This window comes from Lygodium microphyllum, chromosome 4, assembly GCF_053477565.2.
Source record: "Lygodium microphyllum isolate KBCC chromosome 4, Lygodium_microphyllum_v1.1.10, whole genome shotgun sequence".
NCBI classification, from domain to species: Eukaryota; Viridiplantae; Streptophyta; class Polypodiopsida; order Schizaeales; family Lygodiaceae; genus Lygodium; species Lygodium microphyllum.
Window position 1 is genome coordinate 131,358,862 of NC_141138.1, and position 17,953 is coordinate 131,376,814.

Sequence of the window (17,953 nt, forward strand, 5' to 3'; positions counted from 1 at the left end):
CATCCTGAAACTAATGGACAAACAGAAGCCACTAATAGCACTATTCTAGATCTTTTACGTGCTTATACTATTTCTAAACCTCAGACATGGGATACACATTTGCATTTATTACAGTTTACATATAACAATACACCACACACATCTACAAAGAAAGCACCGTTTGAAGTGATTTATGGTTATAGATTATCTACACCTGTTGCATCTTTGTCAAATAGAATTCAGAGTGCTGATGATATTGCTAGTATGTATAATACTATTTTTGATGAGGTTAAAGACATGATTGCCAAAGCCCAGCAATCATATACCAAATAAGCCAATAAGAAAAGACAAGCAATGAATTTCAAAGTTGATGACTATGTTTGGTTGAGAATAGAAAAACGTAGACTACAAAGTGTAGATAGACATCCAGTTGTCAAATTAACCCCTAGATTCTATGGACCATTTAGGATCATTCATAAAATTAATGACAATGCATTCAAGTTAGAATTACCACCTCACTGGAAAATTCACAACACATTTTACATTAGTTTACTAAGACTATTTAGAGGCCAATTACCTGTACATCCTGTTTATGAAAACCCACCTTTGTTAGAGGAAGAGACTGAAATACTTGAACCTAAAGCTATCATAGACATTGACTTTATGACCACTAGAACTGGGCGAAGATATTCTAGATATCTAGTCAAATTTAAGAACCATCTTGTAGAGGAAGCACAATGGATGCACGCTAGAGACTTAAATGCTTTCCCCACTCTGTTAGCTCCACATTGAGCTAATAGCAATTGAGGTCAATTGCTATTCCACCCCGGGGGTATGATGCCAGGAGGCATATTTCACGGTGGATTCCGTGCCACGGTGGATTTCGTGAGGTTTTACGGTGGATTCCGTAAACTTTGGTGATCGTGGCTCATACACAAAGTGGATTCTTTGTGCGAGAAGTTGATGGGGACGCCTGTCCTTTTCGGGCGTTTCATTAATTTAGTGTGTACATGGGTGATTCCATAGCGGGTGATTCCGCAAAATGCATATTAAATTAATAAATGTTTATGAGTTTAGAGTGCACACTCATAATAAATTAAGGTTAGGATTTATTTCTAATCAGTTGATTTATTTATGTAGCTGAAGACTGCTAGGTATTCACTTTTGTCAGTTTAATTGTATTATTTTACTAACGATTGTGAATGCTTCAGTTGATGTGTAGAGATAGCAGCAGTGGCGGAGGAAAGCATTGGAGGATAGCGAGTATTCGATTTATGGATTATATTTTGATGGGCGCATACCTTAGGCATGACGCCTATATTTTGTCACGCCTATTTATTGAGACGTTGGATATTTATTATTATTTTGTATGCGCATAGACGCACGATTATGTTATTTCTATTTGGACATTGTATTGGGCATGCCAAATTCTTTGGGCACCGCCCATTAGCTTTATTCCTATTTTATGTTAAAGCAAACTCAAAAGCTAAAAGCTTGCTATTTTGTAATTTGGGCTATTATTTGAGCTTGAAGATGAATAATACATAAAATACATGCTTTGTGGAGCGCTCACAAAAAGGCATGGGGGGAGATTGCACCCAATTGGTCTCTTGCTCTTGTCGTTCATGCTTTTTACCTTGTAATTTGTGCAAAAAGTAGGGTTCTATTGTTCTTGGGGACCTTCCGGCATTCAATACGCGAGCGTACAGCATCCGATATGCGCACCACTTGGTTATACGTATCTTTCATAGGGATAAGAGAATCAAAAGATATCACGGAGATATTATGAATAGTCGGTCTTCTACTTAAGGCATCGACAATAACATTTTCTTTTCCAGGTTGATATTGGATAAGTGGATAAAAACTTTGAATAAAAGCAACCCATTTAATGTGTTTGTCAGATATTTGTGGCTGACTAAGAAGATGTTTAATGCTTTGTTGGTCAGTTTTGATCATGAATTCAGATCCCATTAAATAGTGTTTCCATTGACGTAAAGCTTGTACTACAGCTAGCAATTCCTTATCATAAGTAGAATACTTGAGTTCAAAGGGTTTAAGTTTGCAGCTAGAGTAAGCTATGGGATAGGAATCTTCCATAAGGACAACTCCTATTCCAGATCCACTAACTGACAAAAATGGTCTAGTAAAGTCAGGAAAGTTAAAGCATGTTTCAGTAAATCAAAGGACTTTTACTAATTTTTGGACCAATGATACACAATACCTTTCTTTAATAATTTTGTCAAAGGTAATGCAAGCAATGAAAAATTTCTCACAATTTTTCTATAAAAGCTAGCAAGACCTAAGAAAGAACGTAGTTCATGCACATTTTTAGGTATCGGCCAATTCCAAATTGCTTCTATCTTTTTAGGATGAACTTGAATACCTTCATATGAAACAATATGTCCTAAGTATTCAATTTGTGTTTGGAAAAATTCACTCTTTTCAAGATTAGCATATAATTGATTCTCTTTCAATAATTTGAAAACCAAAGATAAATGTTCATAATGTTCATTTTCATTCTTATTGGAAACCAATATGTCATCAAAGAAAACAATGACACAATGCTGATGCTTCAAAAATATGTGATTTATCATACGACTCAATGTAGCTGGTGCATTAGTTAATCCAAAAGGCATAACAAGGAATTCATAGTGTCCAAATTGAGTTCTAAATGTAATTTTGAAAATGCCAGATGTGTCGAGTCATACTTGATGGTATCCAGATTTAAGATCTATTTTGCTAAATATTGCAGACCCTTGTAGTTTGTCCATAAGATCATCTACCCTAGGGATCGAATATCTATTTTTTATAGTAATTTTATTTAGGGCACGATAAATGCACATCTTATAAGTGTTTTTTTTTTTAACTAATAGAACAAGTGCACCAAATGGAGAACTACTGGGTCTAAAGAGTCCCCAGGTTAACAATTCTTCAACTTGAGTTTGAATTTCTTTCTGTTCAATTTGATTATGTCGATAAGGTGCTTTACATGGTAGTTGAGAACCTAAAATTAAGTCTATTTTATGATCTTCAGGTCGTGTGGGTGGTAAACCAGGTGGTAAGTCAGCAGCAAAACATTCTTTAAATTGTGAAAGAAATTATGTGTGTCTTTAGGATGCATATTATTTTTCTTAACTTCAATTTCATTCACCCAGATTAAATAGGATTTGCTACATTTTCTTAATGCACGTTTAGCATGTGTATGACTAAGCAATGGAAAATTATCAAAAGTGGACATACCATGCAATGTGATTTGTTTTCCATGAGAATGAATCTTCATTGAATGCGTGGAATAATCTATATCGGGATTATACTGATGACTCCAAGGCATGCCTAGAATAATGTCACTAGATTGCAAAGGCACAACTAGGAAATTTCTACGTTTAACATAATAACCAATTTTAATTTCCAAGTCATGCACTTCTTGTGTTCCATTATATCTAGTGCCTAAGAATGCAGCCTTGATGCGATAATGAGTGGAAACAATATGTAAATTCAATTCTTTGACCAATTTTATAGAAATAAAGTCATGTGTACTCCCATCATCATGTAAAACAGTATTTTCTTTACCATGCACAAAACATTTCATTGTTAATAAAGAATGGGGATTTGGTATACCTGGTAAAGTATCTGAAGTAGTACCGTTATCGTCCTCATCTTCCGTGAAATCTGGCATTTCTTCATGGTCTTCATATTCAGTTACTCCCAAATAGTTGATGTGAACAATTGGCTTTTTGGATTGACATTTCGCCACCAGGTTGATGGCATTTATAACAGACTATGGATTTGGCTTTAGACACATTATTGGTAGTAGCGGGAAGTTTAGGAATGTTGGGATTTGGCTGAAGAGGTGGCTTAGGATTTGGATTTGTGTTTGATGGTAAAGCAGGGGGTCGTGTCCAAGATTTACGGAATGAAGATGGAAGAAAACGATTTTGATTGAATCTTCAAAAATTAGAATTGAATTGTTTTGTACTGAAGTTACCATTGTTTGAAAATTGTTGTGGTCGCTTCCCTCGTCCTCGAATCTTGTCTGCAACATCATGGGCCAAGGATTTTGCATCTTTGAGAGTCGTTGGCTTGAACATGTTCACTTCCGCATAGAAGTGACCAAGTAACCCAGACATAAACTTGCACTCATGGGTCACCTCAGGTACATCTTCAAGCATTCGTAGTTGCAATAAAGCATTCAAAAAACGCTCGGTATATTGGAAAATAGGCTCACGATCTCTTTGTTGTAGAAGATCCCACTATTTGATTGCTTTTTCGTGGAATTGGGGTGGAAGAAAATTTTGCAAAAATTTATTTTGGAAAGTCTCCCAAGTAGTAGGACAATCAATGCTTTTGCGGACAATAGTCCACCATAAGGATGTTCTATCCACTAAATGATTAGCGACACACTTAATTTTGTCTTTTTCGGCATATTGTTCTTCATGGAAATAATCATCAAACTGGTTGATAAAAGCAAGTACAGTCTTTCCATCGCATGACCCATTGAAAGTATGAAATTTGAAATTTCATTTACTTATCTTTGTTTCTTTCCAAATAGATTGCGCTTCAAGTGTCGCATCGATCGTACGTCGTATAATATCTTTAGACTGCGGTCCATCTTGATCGGCAGTAGATCGCTGCAGATTGGCCAATTGAGCTTGCAAAATTTGACATGCTATTCGTTCCTCTTGAAGCTGCATCATAATTAGGTCTAGTTTTTGCTCCATCGTTGGTTCTGGTAAATTACCTTCGGCCATAAATTCTTCCATATTTTGATCGGTCATCCTGCAAAATTTCAAACAACCTCACACACTCGAAATCCTATTAGCGGGATGAGCGTAGCTCAAGTTCGGGATTACAAAGACTTGCTCTTTTTTTTTTTAAATAAGCGACTTTTAATGATCTTTCTTCTTCACGGCTATGGAAATTGATGTCGGCCTTCTTCCAAGAGGATACTTCATCCGTGTAGATTGCGTATAGCAATCTGTGTGCTAGGATTTCGGCTCTGCCAGAGCGCATGTGCGAATGGGGGCTTGCAGAGAAGTCAAAAACCGGTTCAGGATTAACCAGTGTGAATGCAGGCTACTAGAAGCTTCAAACTGGTTCAAGAGTTCAAATAGTGTGAACACCCATGATAGAAGATATAATTTATGACTATTGTGATTACGCTTGTTAAGCTTAAGAAGATATATGGGGTCATTTTTGCTGATGACGTGGAGGGGGGGCTTTTTTTATGCTGCCGTCTGTAGTGACATACTCCCGCAAAAACACTACAATTTGGAGAGTTTAAAGCTCTTATAAGCTTTTAAAGCTTATATTATACTTAAGCAATAAGTGCTTATAAACTTATAAACTTCTTCTTCTTCTTGCTTATCTGTAAACAAGTGACTTGATGTGGGAGTTTGTCTGCTAGTCCTCCGCCTCATGCAGCTGGTCCTTCGCGATCAGAGGGTATAGCAGAGGATATTGACGGATCATCGTAAGACTAACTGTAGAGCCCGTTCGTTCCAGGAGCTTCGCCTTCGCACAAGATAGTAAGCAATTGGAAGCCCTTGATCTCAGCTTTGCTCTGATACCACTGGTGTGCAAATCGGATGTCGTATGTGTACATAGCGAGCGCCATAAGGTCCCCAAGAACAAAGAACTCTACTTTTTGCTCAAAAACCAAGAGAAAATTTACACGACATGAAGCAAGAAGACCAATTGGGTACAATCTTCCCCCATGCCTTGTGTGAGTGCTCTACAAAGCATGTATTTTATATATTATTCATCTCCAAGCTAAAAAATAGCCCAAATTTACAATTAGCACACTTAGCTTTTGTGTTTGCTTTTGTCTAAATAAAGAATAAAGCAGTTGGGTACCCCAAGAGTCGAACTGTGCCTAAATGCAATGTCCAATAATGAATATTTAAATAGTGCACCCATGCGCATACAAAATAATAAATATATGTCAAGCGCTTTAATAAATGAGCGCGTCAAAATAAATATCGGTGCCACGCCTAAGATGCGCGCCCATCAAAAATGATAATTTCTTCTAAATAACTTGAATACATGCTATCACCAGTGCTTCCCAGTGCCACCACCACCTGCTCTACACATCAATTGAAGCATTCACAATTGTTAGAAAATAATAAAATTAAACTGACAAAAGTGAATACCTAGTAGTCTTCAGCTACAAAATAAATAAATAGGTTGGAACTCAGTCCTAACCTTAATTTATTATGAGTGCACACTCTAAACTCATAAACGTCCATTAATTTAAATATGTATTTTGCGGAATCACCCACTTGCACATTAAATTAACGAGACGCCCGAAAATGACAGGCATCCCTATCGACTTTTCGCACAAGGAATCCACCTTGTGTACGAGCCCCATAAAATAAATATAAGTTTATGGAATCCACTGCAAAAACCTCACGGAATCCACCATGGAATATGCCTCCTGGCATCAATAATAGTATGGTTTTATTAATGGATTGAATATTATGCACAATATTTTGAATTTTCAATTGGGAGTAGATTATGCTAAAGCCTCTAGTCAACTGGTGGTTATGATCTAGATGGATATTGAAAATGGTTTTGATCATGCCAACATGTCCATTCTTCAACATTAATGTCTACTATAGGTTTTGGTCCTTGAATGACTTCTCTTCTTGATTTAATTAGTTGTGATGTAGTGGCACAAATAGTGCTTCATTGGCTGAGGGGGGAGGGGTTTTATGGAGATTGCTCTCACTCATTCCCTTCATCACGCATGCCCCCTTAGTCATTTGCTATTTGTATTGTTGACTTATTCGAGGCTCTTCTTGCTATATAAGTTGGTGATTGATGGTCTTGTTGTATAAATTGGTGATTGATGGTGAAATCATTAGTTTGGCTCTTTCAAGTGGAGTCTAAAATTTGGGACAATGTCTTATAGATGATTCACTTATGTATGTTAAGGATGAGAAATCTAATTTGGATAAATTGATGAACGTTTGGAGATTGTTTGGTCTAGCTTTGGGCCTGTACATCAATGCATAAAAATCCACTCTGATCAGTTGAATAAGGAGAGATTTGCATGCTTTGGGTTGGTAGGAAAATATTGTTTATTGAGGTGAGATCACTAAAAATTTGGGTTATCCCATTGGGGTGGATGTGGCCCCTTGTACTTTGCTTAATTGGATATCTTCATGCATTCGTGTTAAGTTTATGTATTGGAAATCCCAAGTACTTTTAAAGTTGCGCAAAATAATCATAATAAGCATGATCTCCTATTTCTTGCTTTTGCTTCCTTGGACATAGAAGTCATTGCAATAATTGATGCAACCCATTTGTTTTGTATTGTGGAACAAGTAAGAAAATTGTTTGGGTCGAGTGTGGGTCTCTTATAGGCAACATTACTACACCAAAACGTTTGGGTGGTGTTGCCTTTGTTGGATGTTAAGATTCATATGACAACCTTGTCGTGGGTCCTGTTGTAGTCTTTATGTCTACAACATCATCCTTGGACAGTATGGCTTTTATTGAGGAAATTAGCATCTCACATGACTCATTTGAATCTTATTCTCAAGGTGGAATGTTTTGGATTCGAATTGAGCATTCAAAACTTCACACTATTTTCTAGTTTTTGCGCCTCTTGGCAAAACATCATTTGTTTCGTTGCTTAGCATCCTTCTAACTTTGAAAAGGAGGTTAATTCCTTGCAAGCAGAGGTTTTAGTCACATCTAGGTGGCTTGACTAGCCTAATAAGCACATGGAGTGGGTTGAGTTTAATAAGATATCAAGATTGGGTTTAACGACTATACAAGTGCTATCATTCCTAGTCAATCTTGAGCTTATTCTTTCGACCTTATTTGTTAGTACTTTCAAGTGCCTCGAGGTTATAGACTGATTTAGTAGAACTTGGAGGAATGACTTCAACAACATTTACCTTTGCTCAATGCTTCACAACCTCCATCTTATTCATTTGAACATTCAACCAATCAAGATTATCATAAAACGATAACATATGGATGAATGAGAAAGCAAACAAAGTCTGCTATGTTCAAGGTAGTAAAGCTAATTGACATGAGTGGTTGCTTCAAATTTGAAGTTTGAACTTCCTTACCAAGTAATGTTTTTATATGGGGGCTACTTATTGGGGATCTTCCCATAGGGGATATGCTACATGGTTGCAATATCTTTAGTGGTATATATATATATTCTATACAACATGTGATGAGACCTCTATTCATTTTTTATCTCTTGGCCATTTACTAGATAGATTTGGAATTTCATTTCCTAAGTATAGACTTTGCTGACACATCAACAAATGATCGTCTACTCTTGGGTTTTAAATAAGATGCTATCCATGGCCATTTTATAGCTGTAGCATCCTTGTCTTTTTCATTTTATGTGATGGATTGTTCTTTGGTACGTCTAGTAGACTCCTAATGCTTTTATTTGATTTAGCATCAAGCATATGTGATCATGTGGGCCATGTTCAAGACTACCATCTAGCAAACTCCTAATGCTTTTATTTTATTTAGCATCAAGCATCTATGATCATGTGGGTCATGTTCAAGACTACCATTATTTACTTCCATGGTTTTGGTTGGTATGATACCTTGAGAGGAGGTTGGTCCTTGGATGGATATCATTCACACCACCCCCATTGTGCCTACTTCGTGATCACCTTATTCTATTCTTATAGTATTGTATTGTGTGCTTGCTTCATAATCATCTTATTCTATTCATATAGTCTTGTATTTTCATAGCCTTTTGGCTTCATGAGTACTTGCTGCCTGGTGCGCAGATCGGACGCAGATAGCTCACGTGGTGAATTCCCAAAGGTCCCCAAGAACAAAGTACTCTACTTTTTAGCACAAAAACCAATGTAAAAGCAAGCACGACATGAGACAAGAGACAAATTGGGTTCAATCTCCCCCATGCCTTGTGTGAGCGCTTCACAAAGCATGTATTTAATGTATATTTCCAATCTTTATGCTCAAAAATAGCCCAATTACAAAAATATGACAAGCTTTTAGCTTTTGAGTTTGCTTTCTACCAAAAATAGGAAAATAAAGCTAATGGACGGTGCCCATAGTGTCTGGCACGCCCAATCTCAATATCCAAATAGAAATAACATATCCAGGCGCATAAGCGCATACAAAATAATAATAAATAATCAATGTCTCTATAGACATAACAAAATATAGGCGTGGCGCCTATCAAAATATAGTCCAAAGGTCGAAAACCCGCTAGACTCCAATGCTTTCCTCCGCCACTGCTGCTATCTCTACACATCAACTGAAGCATTCACAATCGTTAGTAAAATAACACAATTAAACCGACAAAAGTGAATACCTAGCAGTCTTCAGCTACATAAATAAATCAACTAGTTAGAAATAAATCCTAACCTTAATTTATTACGAGTGCGCACTCTAAACTCATAAACGCTTATTAATTTAATATGCATTTTGCGGAATCACCCGCTATGGAATCACCCATGTACACACTAAATTAATGAAACGCCCGAAAAGGACAGGCGTCCCCATCAACTTCTCGCACAAAGAATCCTCTTTGCGTATGAGCCCCGGTCATCTAAGTAAGTTTACGGAATCCACCGTAAAACCTCACGGAATCCACCGTGGAATATGCCTCCTGGCATCATACCCCCGGGGTGGGATAGCAATTGACCTCAATTGCTATTAGCTCAATGTGGAGCTAACAGAGTGGGGAAAGCATTTAGGTCTCTAGCGTGCATCCATTGTGCTTCCTCTACAGGATGGTTCTTAAATTTCACTAGATATCTAGAATACCTTCGGCCAGTTCTAGTGGTCATGTAGTCAGTGTCTATTATGGCTTCTGGTTCAAGTATTTCAGTCTCTTCTTCTAGTAAAGGTGGGTTTTCATAGACAGGGTGGATAGGTAATTGTCCTCGAAATGGTCTCAATAAACTAATATGAAATGTATTATGAATTTTCCAATGGGATGGCAGTTCTAACTTGAATGCATTGTCATTAATCTTATGAATGATTCTAAATGGTCCGTAGAATCTAGGGGCTAATTTGACAACTGGATGTCTATCTACACTTTGCAGTCTACGTTTTTCTATTCTAAGCCAAACATAATCATCAACCTTGAAATTCATAGCTTGTCTTTTCTTGTTGGCTTGTTTGGTATATGATTGTTGGGCTTTAGCAATCATATCCTTTACTTCATCAAAAATAGTGTTATGCATAACAGCAATATCATCGGCACTTTGTATTCTATTAGACAAAGAGGCAACAGGTGTAGATAATCTATATCCATAAATAACTTCAAAAGGTGCTTTCTTTGTAGATGTGTGCGGTGTATTATTGTAAGCAAACTGTAATAAATGCAAATGAGTATCCCATGTCTGAGGTTTAGAGATAGTGTATGCACGTAAAAGATCTAGAATGGTGCTATTTGTGGCTTATGTTTGTCCATTTGTTTCTGGATAAAATGCAGATGAGAAATCAATCTTTGTGCCTAGATTTGCAAACAGTGTAATCCAAAAATTATTACAAAATCTAGAATCTCTATCTGAAATAATCACTTTCGGCAATCCATGGTTAGTAAAAACAGTTTTCAAAAATAACTGTGCTGCTTGTGATGCTGTTAAAGTTTTCTTACATGCAATGAAATATGCTTGCTTACTAAATCTATCTACAATTGTCCAAATCATGTCATGGTTAGATTTAGTATTTGGTAAACCAGTAATGAAATCCATAGATATATGTTCCCAAGGTTTAGATGGAATAGATAAAGGCATTAATAATCCGTACTGTTTACCATGATGTCTTTTTATTCTTTGACAAATCAGACATTCAGAAACAAAATTAGATACATCTGCATCCATATGCGGCCAATAAAAATCTTCAGTTAACATGCGTAATGTAGAAATGATACCTCTATGACCTTGATATGGGGGACAATGAATTTCATTTAAAACAAAAGATCGGAACGGAATAGTAACACACAGTCTCTTTTCAAAAAACATGAATCCATCATTATATGACAATGAATCAACAGGAATGAAATTATTTTGAACTAATTTTTGCCAATCAGAATGAAAAGTAATATCCTGGTGATATGTGTCTTTCATAGCAATTAAAGAATCAAAAGATATGATAGAAATGTTATGAATTGCAGGTCTTCTACTCAATGCATCGGCAACTACATTTTCTTTTCCAGGTTGGTATTGAATGATAGGATGGAAACTTTGAATGAATGAAGCCCATTTGATATGACGGTCAGAAATTTGGGGTTGGCTAAGTAGATGTCTAATGCTTTGTTGGTCGGTCTTTATCATGAATTCTGAACCCATTAAATAATGCTTCCATTGTTTCAATGCTTGTACAACTGCTAAGAGTTCCTTGTCATAAGTGGAATATTTAAGCTCAGAGGGTTTCAGCTTAGAACTAGAATATGCTATTGGATGGTTGTCTTGCATTAATACGGCTCCTATTCCTGATCCGCTAGCATCAGTCACAACTAGAAAGAATGGTCTATTAAAGTCAGGCAATTGTAGAACAGGGGCATTGGTCAATGCACGTTTAAGTAAATCAAAGGATTTCTGCTGGTTTTCAGTCCATTGATAAACAATACCTTTCTTAAGAAGTTTGGTCAGTGGTAAAGCAAGTAATGAGAAATTACGTACAAACTTCCTATAGAAACTAGCAAGACCAAGCAATGAGCGTAGTTCATGTACATTTTTAGGAATAGGCCAATGCAATATTGCGTCAATTTTCTTAGGATCAACTTTTATTCCTTCTTTTGATACAATATGACCTAGATATTCTATTTCTGTCTTAAAGAATTCACTCTTGTCAGGATTTGCAAACAATTGATTTTCTTTCAGTAATTGAAAAACTAATGATAAATGCTCATAATGCTCTTTTTCACTTTGACTGAATACTAAAATATCATCAAAGAAAACAATCACACAATATTGATATTTTAGAAAAATACGGTTCATCATTCTACTGAAAGTAGCAGGTGCATTAGTTAATCCGAATGGCATAACTAAGAATTCGTAATGGCCAAACTGTGTCCTGAATGCAGTCTTAAATATGTCGGATCTATCTAGCCTCACCTGATGATATCCAGATTTAAGGTCAATTTTACTGAATATAGAAGATCCTTGCAGTTTGTCCATAAGGTCATCAACTCTAGGTATAGGATACCTATTCTTTACAGTGATCTTGTTTAATGCTCGGTAGTCAATACACATCCGATAAGTATTATTCTTTTTCTTGACTAGGAGCACAGGTGCATCGAATGGAGAACTGCTAGGTCGAATTAAGCCTCTATTTAGTAATTCTTCAACTTGACTCTGGATTTCTTTTTGCTCTATTTGATTGTGCCTATATGGGGCTTTGCAAGGTGGTTGTGTGCCAGGTATTAGGTCAATTTTATGGTCTTCTGGACGTGATGGAGGTAAACCTGGTGGTAGGTCTTCTACAAAACAGTCCTTAAAATATGCAAGAAATTCCTTATGCCTAGGGTGCATATGATTTTCCTTTGCGTGCAATTCATTCACCCAAATGAGATATGATTTAGTGTTCTTGCGTAGTGCACGTTTTGCTTGAGTATGCGAAAGCAGTGGAAACATATGAGATGCATGCATACCAAATAATGTAATAGATTTTCCTTGAAAATTAATATTCATTGTGTGTGTGGAATAATCTATATTGGGATTATGTTGGTGTCTCCATGGCATTCCTAGAATAATGTCGCTAGACTGTAATGGGACAACTAAGAAATTTCTTCTTTCAATATATGAACCAATTTGAATTTCTAAATCTTGTACTTCTTGTGTGCCATTGTACCTAGTGCCTAAAAATGCAGCTTTTATGCGATAGTGCGTAGGTACTGTATGCAGTTTCAGTTCCTTTACCAATTTTGTTGAAATAAAGTCATGGGTACTACCGTCATCATGCAATATAATTCTTTCTTTTCCATGCACCATACATTTCATAGTCAACAATGAATGTGAAGTAGGCATACCTGGTAAAGTGTCGGAAGTAGTAGTAGGATCATCCTCTTCTTCAGTGAAATCCGGCATATCCTCATGCTCGTCTTCGTCCATAGCTCCAAGGTAGTTGATATGTGCTGATGGCTTCTTTGAATGACAATTTGCTGCGAGATGCCCTGGCTGGTGGCACTTGTAGCATACGATAGGCTTGGCTTTGGTCACATTATTTGCAATGGCTGGGAGTCTGGGTATATTTGGATTTGCTTGTTGGATAGGCTTAGGATTTGGATTGACAGTGGATGGTAATGCAGGTGGTTTAGGCCAATTCTTGCGGAAAGATGGTGATGAAAAACGACCTGGATTAAACCTTCTGAAATTGGAATTGAATTGTTTAGATCCATAATTACCGTTTGCTTGGAATGGCTGTGGTCGTCGATCTCTTCCGCGTAACTTATCTTCAGTGTCGTGGGCTAAGGAGATGGCATCTTCAAGGGTAGCAGGCTTGAACATATTCACCTCAGCGTAGTAATGTCCAAGAAGTCCAGACATGTACTTCCGCTTATGTGTCGTCTCTGGTACGTCTTCAAGCATGCGTAACTGTAGGAGTGCATTCCAAAAACGCTCTGTATACTGTGGAATAGGCTCACGGTCGCGCTGTTGAAGTAAATCCCATTGCTTGATTGCCTTCTCATGAAATTGCGGTGGTAGAAAATTTTGCATGAACTTCTTCTTGAAATCTTCCCATGTAGCAGGACATTCTATGCTCTTGCGGACTACAGTCCACCAAAGTGATGCTCTATCTATCAGATGATTAGTAACACACTTGATTTTATCTTTCTCAGGATAAGTTTCCTCATGGAAATAGTCATCAAACTGGCTAATGAATGATAAAACAATCTTTCCTTCTCTTATGCCATTGAAAGTGCGAAACTTGAAACTTCGTTTACTTATCTTGGATTCCTTGCGAATGGTTTGTGCTTCAAGAGTGGCGTTGATGGTACGGCGAATCATATCTTCAGCTTGAGGTTCTTCTTTATCAGTGGACGCTCCTTGTAGCTTTGTCAATTGCGCTTGCAAGGCTTGTCTAGCTCTTCGCTCTTCTTCCAATTGCAACATGATAAGATCCAGCTTTTGCTCCATGGTAGGCTCGGGTAGGTCGTCTTCAGCCATAGGATCATCCATATGTGGGGTAGTCATCCTGTAAAACTCAACAAACCTTTCTCACTCAAAATCAGTTAGCGGGATGAGCGTAGCTCAAATTTGGGGTTACAAGGCTATGTATTTTTGGGTATTTTATTCTTCAATTTTCAGAAATTCTGAAATATTTCTGTCTCTGTTTGCTGAAAGTACTTCAACGAACTTGTAGATAGGTAAAATAGCTTGATGCGAACAACTTTCCAGTTCAGAGTTTTTGCAAACAAACAAGTCTTCTATGAGTTTTAAGCACTAGTCAGTTCTGATTTAGTCTGACTTGCAGAGTTGCAGACTTAACAGACTTGCAGAGTTGTGAACTTGCTGAACTTAGGCCGACTTACAGAACTTGCAGGACTTGATTCCAAGTGACTTACTGAACTTGTCTTCTGGAGCGCAGGACTCGGAGTTTACTGACTTTGTTTGCCTTAACTGACTTGCAGAGCTTGAAGTGTCTTAAGCTTAATTAGTTAAGCTTAAGCTTAATAAGCTTAAGAAGAGAAACAGTCGCCGTTTTTTTTTCGTGAAGGGGGGGGGGGGTCCGGTTTTTTTTCCGCGCGTGATTTTCGGGGCCCTCCTCTTGCCAGTCGACTGATGATTTGAAGCTCTATAAGCTTCTTAAGCTTAAGACTAAGCTTTAAGGTATTAATAAGCTTGATTAGGAAAGATCTTATCGCTGTTTGCCACGACTTGATGAAGAGAATTGATGAGTGGTCCTCCGCCGTCAGAGATTGGTCCTTCGCGATCTGACAGTGGAAATAGGGGTTCTTGATCGCCAGAAGTCTGCCTGTATCGACGGTTCGCGACGAGATTGACTGTAGAGGCCGTTTGTTCCTGGAGCTTCGCCTTCGCCCGAGATTGGTAGCGATTGGAAGCCCTTGATCTCTGCTCCGCTCTGATACCACTGGTGCGCAGATCGGACGCAGATAGCTCACGTGGTGAATTCCCAAAGGTCCCCAAGAACAAAGTACTCTACTTTTTAGCACAAAAACCAATGTAAAAGCAAGCACGACATGAGACAAGAGACAAATTGGGTTCAATCTCCCCCATGCCTTGTGTGAGCGCTTCACAAAGCATGTATTTAATGTATATTTCCAATCTTTATGCTCAAAAATAGCCCAATTACAAAAATATGACAAGCTTTTAGCTTTTGAGTTTGCTTTCTACCAAAAATAGGAAAATAAAGCTAATGGACGGTGCCCATAGTGTCTGGCACGCCCAATCTCAATATCCAAATAGAAATAACATATCCAAGCGCATAAGCGCATACAAAATAATAATAAATAATCAATGTCTCTATAGACATAACAAAATATAGGCGTGGCGCCTATCAAAATATAGTCCAAAGGTCGAAAACCCGCTAGACTCCAATGCTTTCCTCCGCCACTGCTGCTATCTCTACACATCAACTGAAGCATTCACAATCGTTAGTAAAATAACACAATTAAACCGACAAAAGTGAATACCCAGCAGTCTTCAGCTACATAAATAATCAACTGGTTAGAAATAAATCCTAACCTTAATTTATTACGAGTGCGCACTCTAAACTCATAAACGCTTATTAATTTAATATGCATTTTGCGGAATCACCCGCTATGGAATCACCCATGTACACACTAAATTAATGAAACGCCCGAAAAGGACAGGCGTCCCCATCAACTTCTCGCACAAAGAATCCTCTTTGCGTATGAGCCCCGGTCATCTAAGTAAGTTTACGGAATCCACCGTAAAACCTCACGGAATCCACCGTGGAATATGCCTCCTAGCATCACTGCCTGTCTTTGTTGTGGTTGGTTCGCCATAAGGAAATCATAGATATTACAATTCATTAATTCCATCTTATTATTATTATTCTTCTTCTTCTTCTTTTGAGAGAGAGAGAGAGAGAGAGAGAGAGAGAGAGAGAGAGAGAGAGAGAGAGAGAGAGAGAGAGAGAGAGAGAGAGAGAGAGAGAGAGAATTCTAACATCTCTTGAATCCAAGGGGTGGGAAGAAGAAGTAAGGGAATTGAAGTTTCTATGCAGTGGTACTTCTGATGTTGCAATACAAAAAGCACGTAGGGAGGATATTGACTTGAATATACAAGAAAGAAGGACATGAACTAAATCCTCATCAATTCAAACATATATGTTTAATTATGTTCATTCAAGAAAGATGATATTGCTATTGTACATAAGAGTTTTAACATATCACAATGCACTAGATCTTCATCCTTAAAAAATGTTTAATTTTTGTTAACTCATAAAACAAAGAAGCACCCAAAAGTATGAAAGGAACATAAGCCAATTCTAACACTAAGATAATTTTGATACATATGCCATGAATTAATGAAAGCCCATGTCCTTATGCATTAATAAAGAAATGGATTCCATGATCAATGGTACATTTAACACGGCAAAGTTCTAGTACCCATTATCAGAAGGCTAGTCAAATTACAATTCATTGACCTTCACCCACTTGGTTTTACAATTTATTTGTAGCAAGGTAATAAAAGTCTTTTGCTATAATGTGCCATTGGACTTGAGAAAGCACAATAATAGTTGTAAAGTAGGCAAAATGAGAACATTGCCTCAAACATTAAATTTGGATATTTATGTAAAGTTTCTTATGTACACAACACACGTTTAATCATACATCTACCACCTAAAAGAGGACTTGACTTTAACATCCTCTTAGTAAGGTATGTTCTTCATATTTCCAAACACAACTAGCTCCTTACATGTGTATGTGTGCGTGTATATTCATGCTTTCAAACATAGTTGAATGCACCTTGGTGACCCTTTGTTTAACTTCCTTTTGTTACCAAATAGAGCGGATATCTTTAACATGCAATGGATGAGCTTGCTTCAAGAGGCTTAAGGTTCGAATCCTCAAACCTTGCACAAACAATAGTTAGAAAATGCATTGATGGCTAAAACTTACAAAAAATTTCAAAAAGGGGTGACATATGTAACAGGCGCGAAGTAGAAAGGTACGGATGTTCCCACGTAACAATGTAGACATGTTATTTTTGTACACATTAGCTTCCATACATTAAGAGGCTAGCCTTTTGGGAATTAACGTGAGTTTACTAGTCAATTTCACAAGCATTTACCCACCATGGAGAGCACTTGATTATTGATGTCACTTAAAGGTTGACTACACGTGAAGTGAGAAACACTCACTTTATCCGTTGTCACCCAATCAAAGTGTTTATTTAGGGGTTGGGCATCCACTGTCCTTTACACATTAGATAGGTAGTGACTTGTTATGTACTTGCTAAATTGGAAAACTCCCCACCCACTTTTGGAGGGGGAGTCACCACTTGACCTCTTTACAAAGTGTTGGACAAGGAGGCACTTTTTGCATGTGTATGCCATTTAAAAAATTCATGTTTTTATTATTCTTCATTTTTTTTCACAATGGGTATGTAAATATATTGTGTCCAGGTTTATGCCCACTTTCAAAAAGTGTAGCTCATGCTTTGGACAAGGGGTAAGAGTCTGTACTTCATTGTGTACCATGTCTCAATGTGCAATCATATACATTTTCTACACGATTTAGAGACCACATGCTTTAAATCTTTGACGTGCCATGGAGTTGATGCATGCATTGAAAACTTAGGAACAATATATTTTAGAATTCATACCTTTCACTCTACAAAAGTTGCAATGGAAGCCCCTTAGAGGTAATAGCATATGATGCATGGAAATATGTGTGGAATTTCTTAGGGAGGTTTCCCAACCTTTCAGTCTACTTATTTGCTAGCCTGATACCCATTACACTAGTGAACTAGACCACAAATGAGTTTTGGTGCATACTGGCGTTGTAGTTTTGGATTAGAGTGAA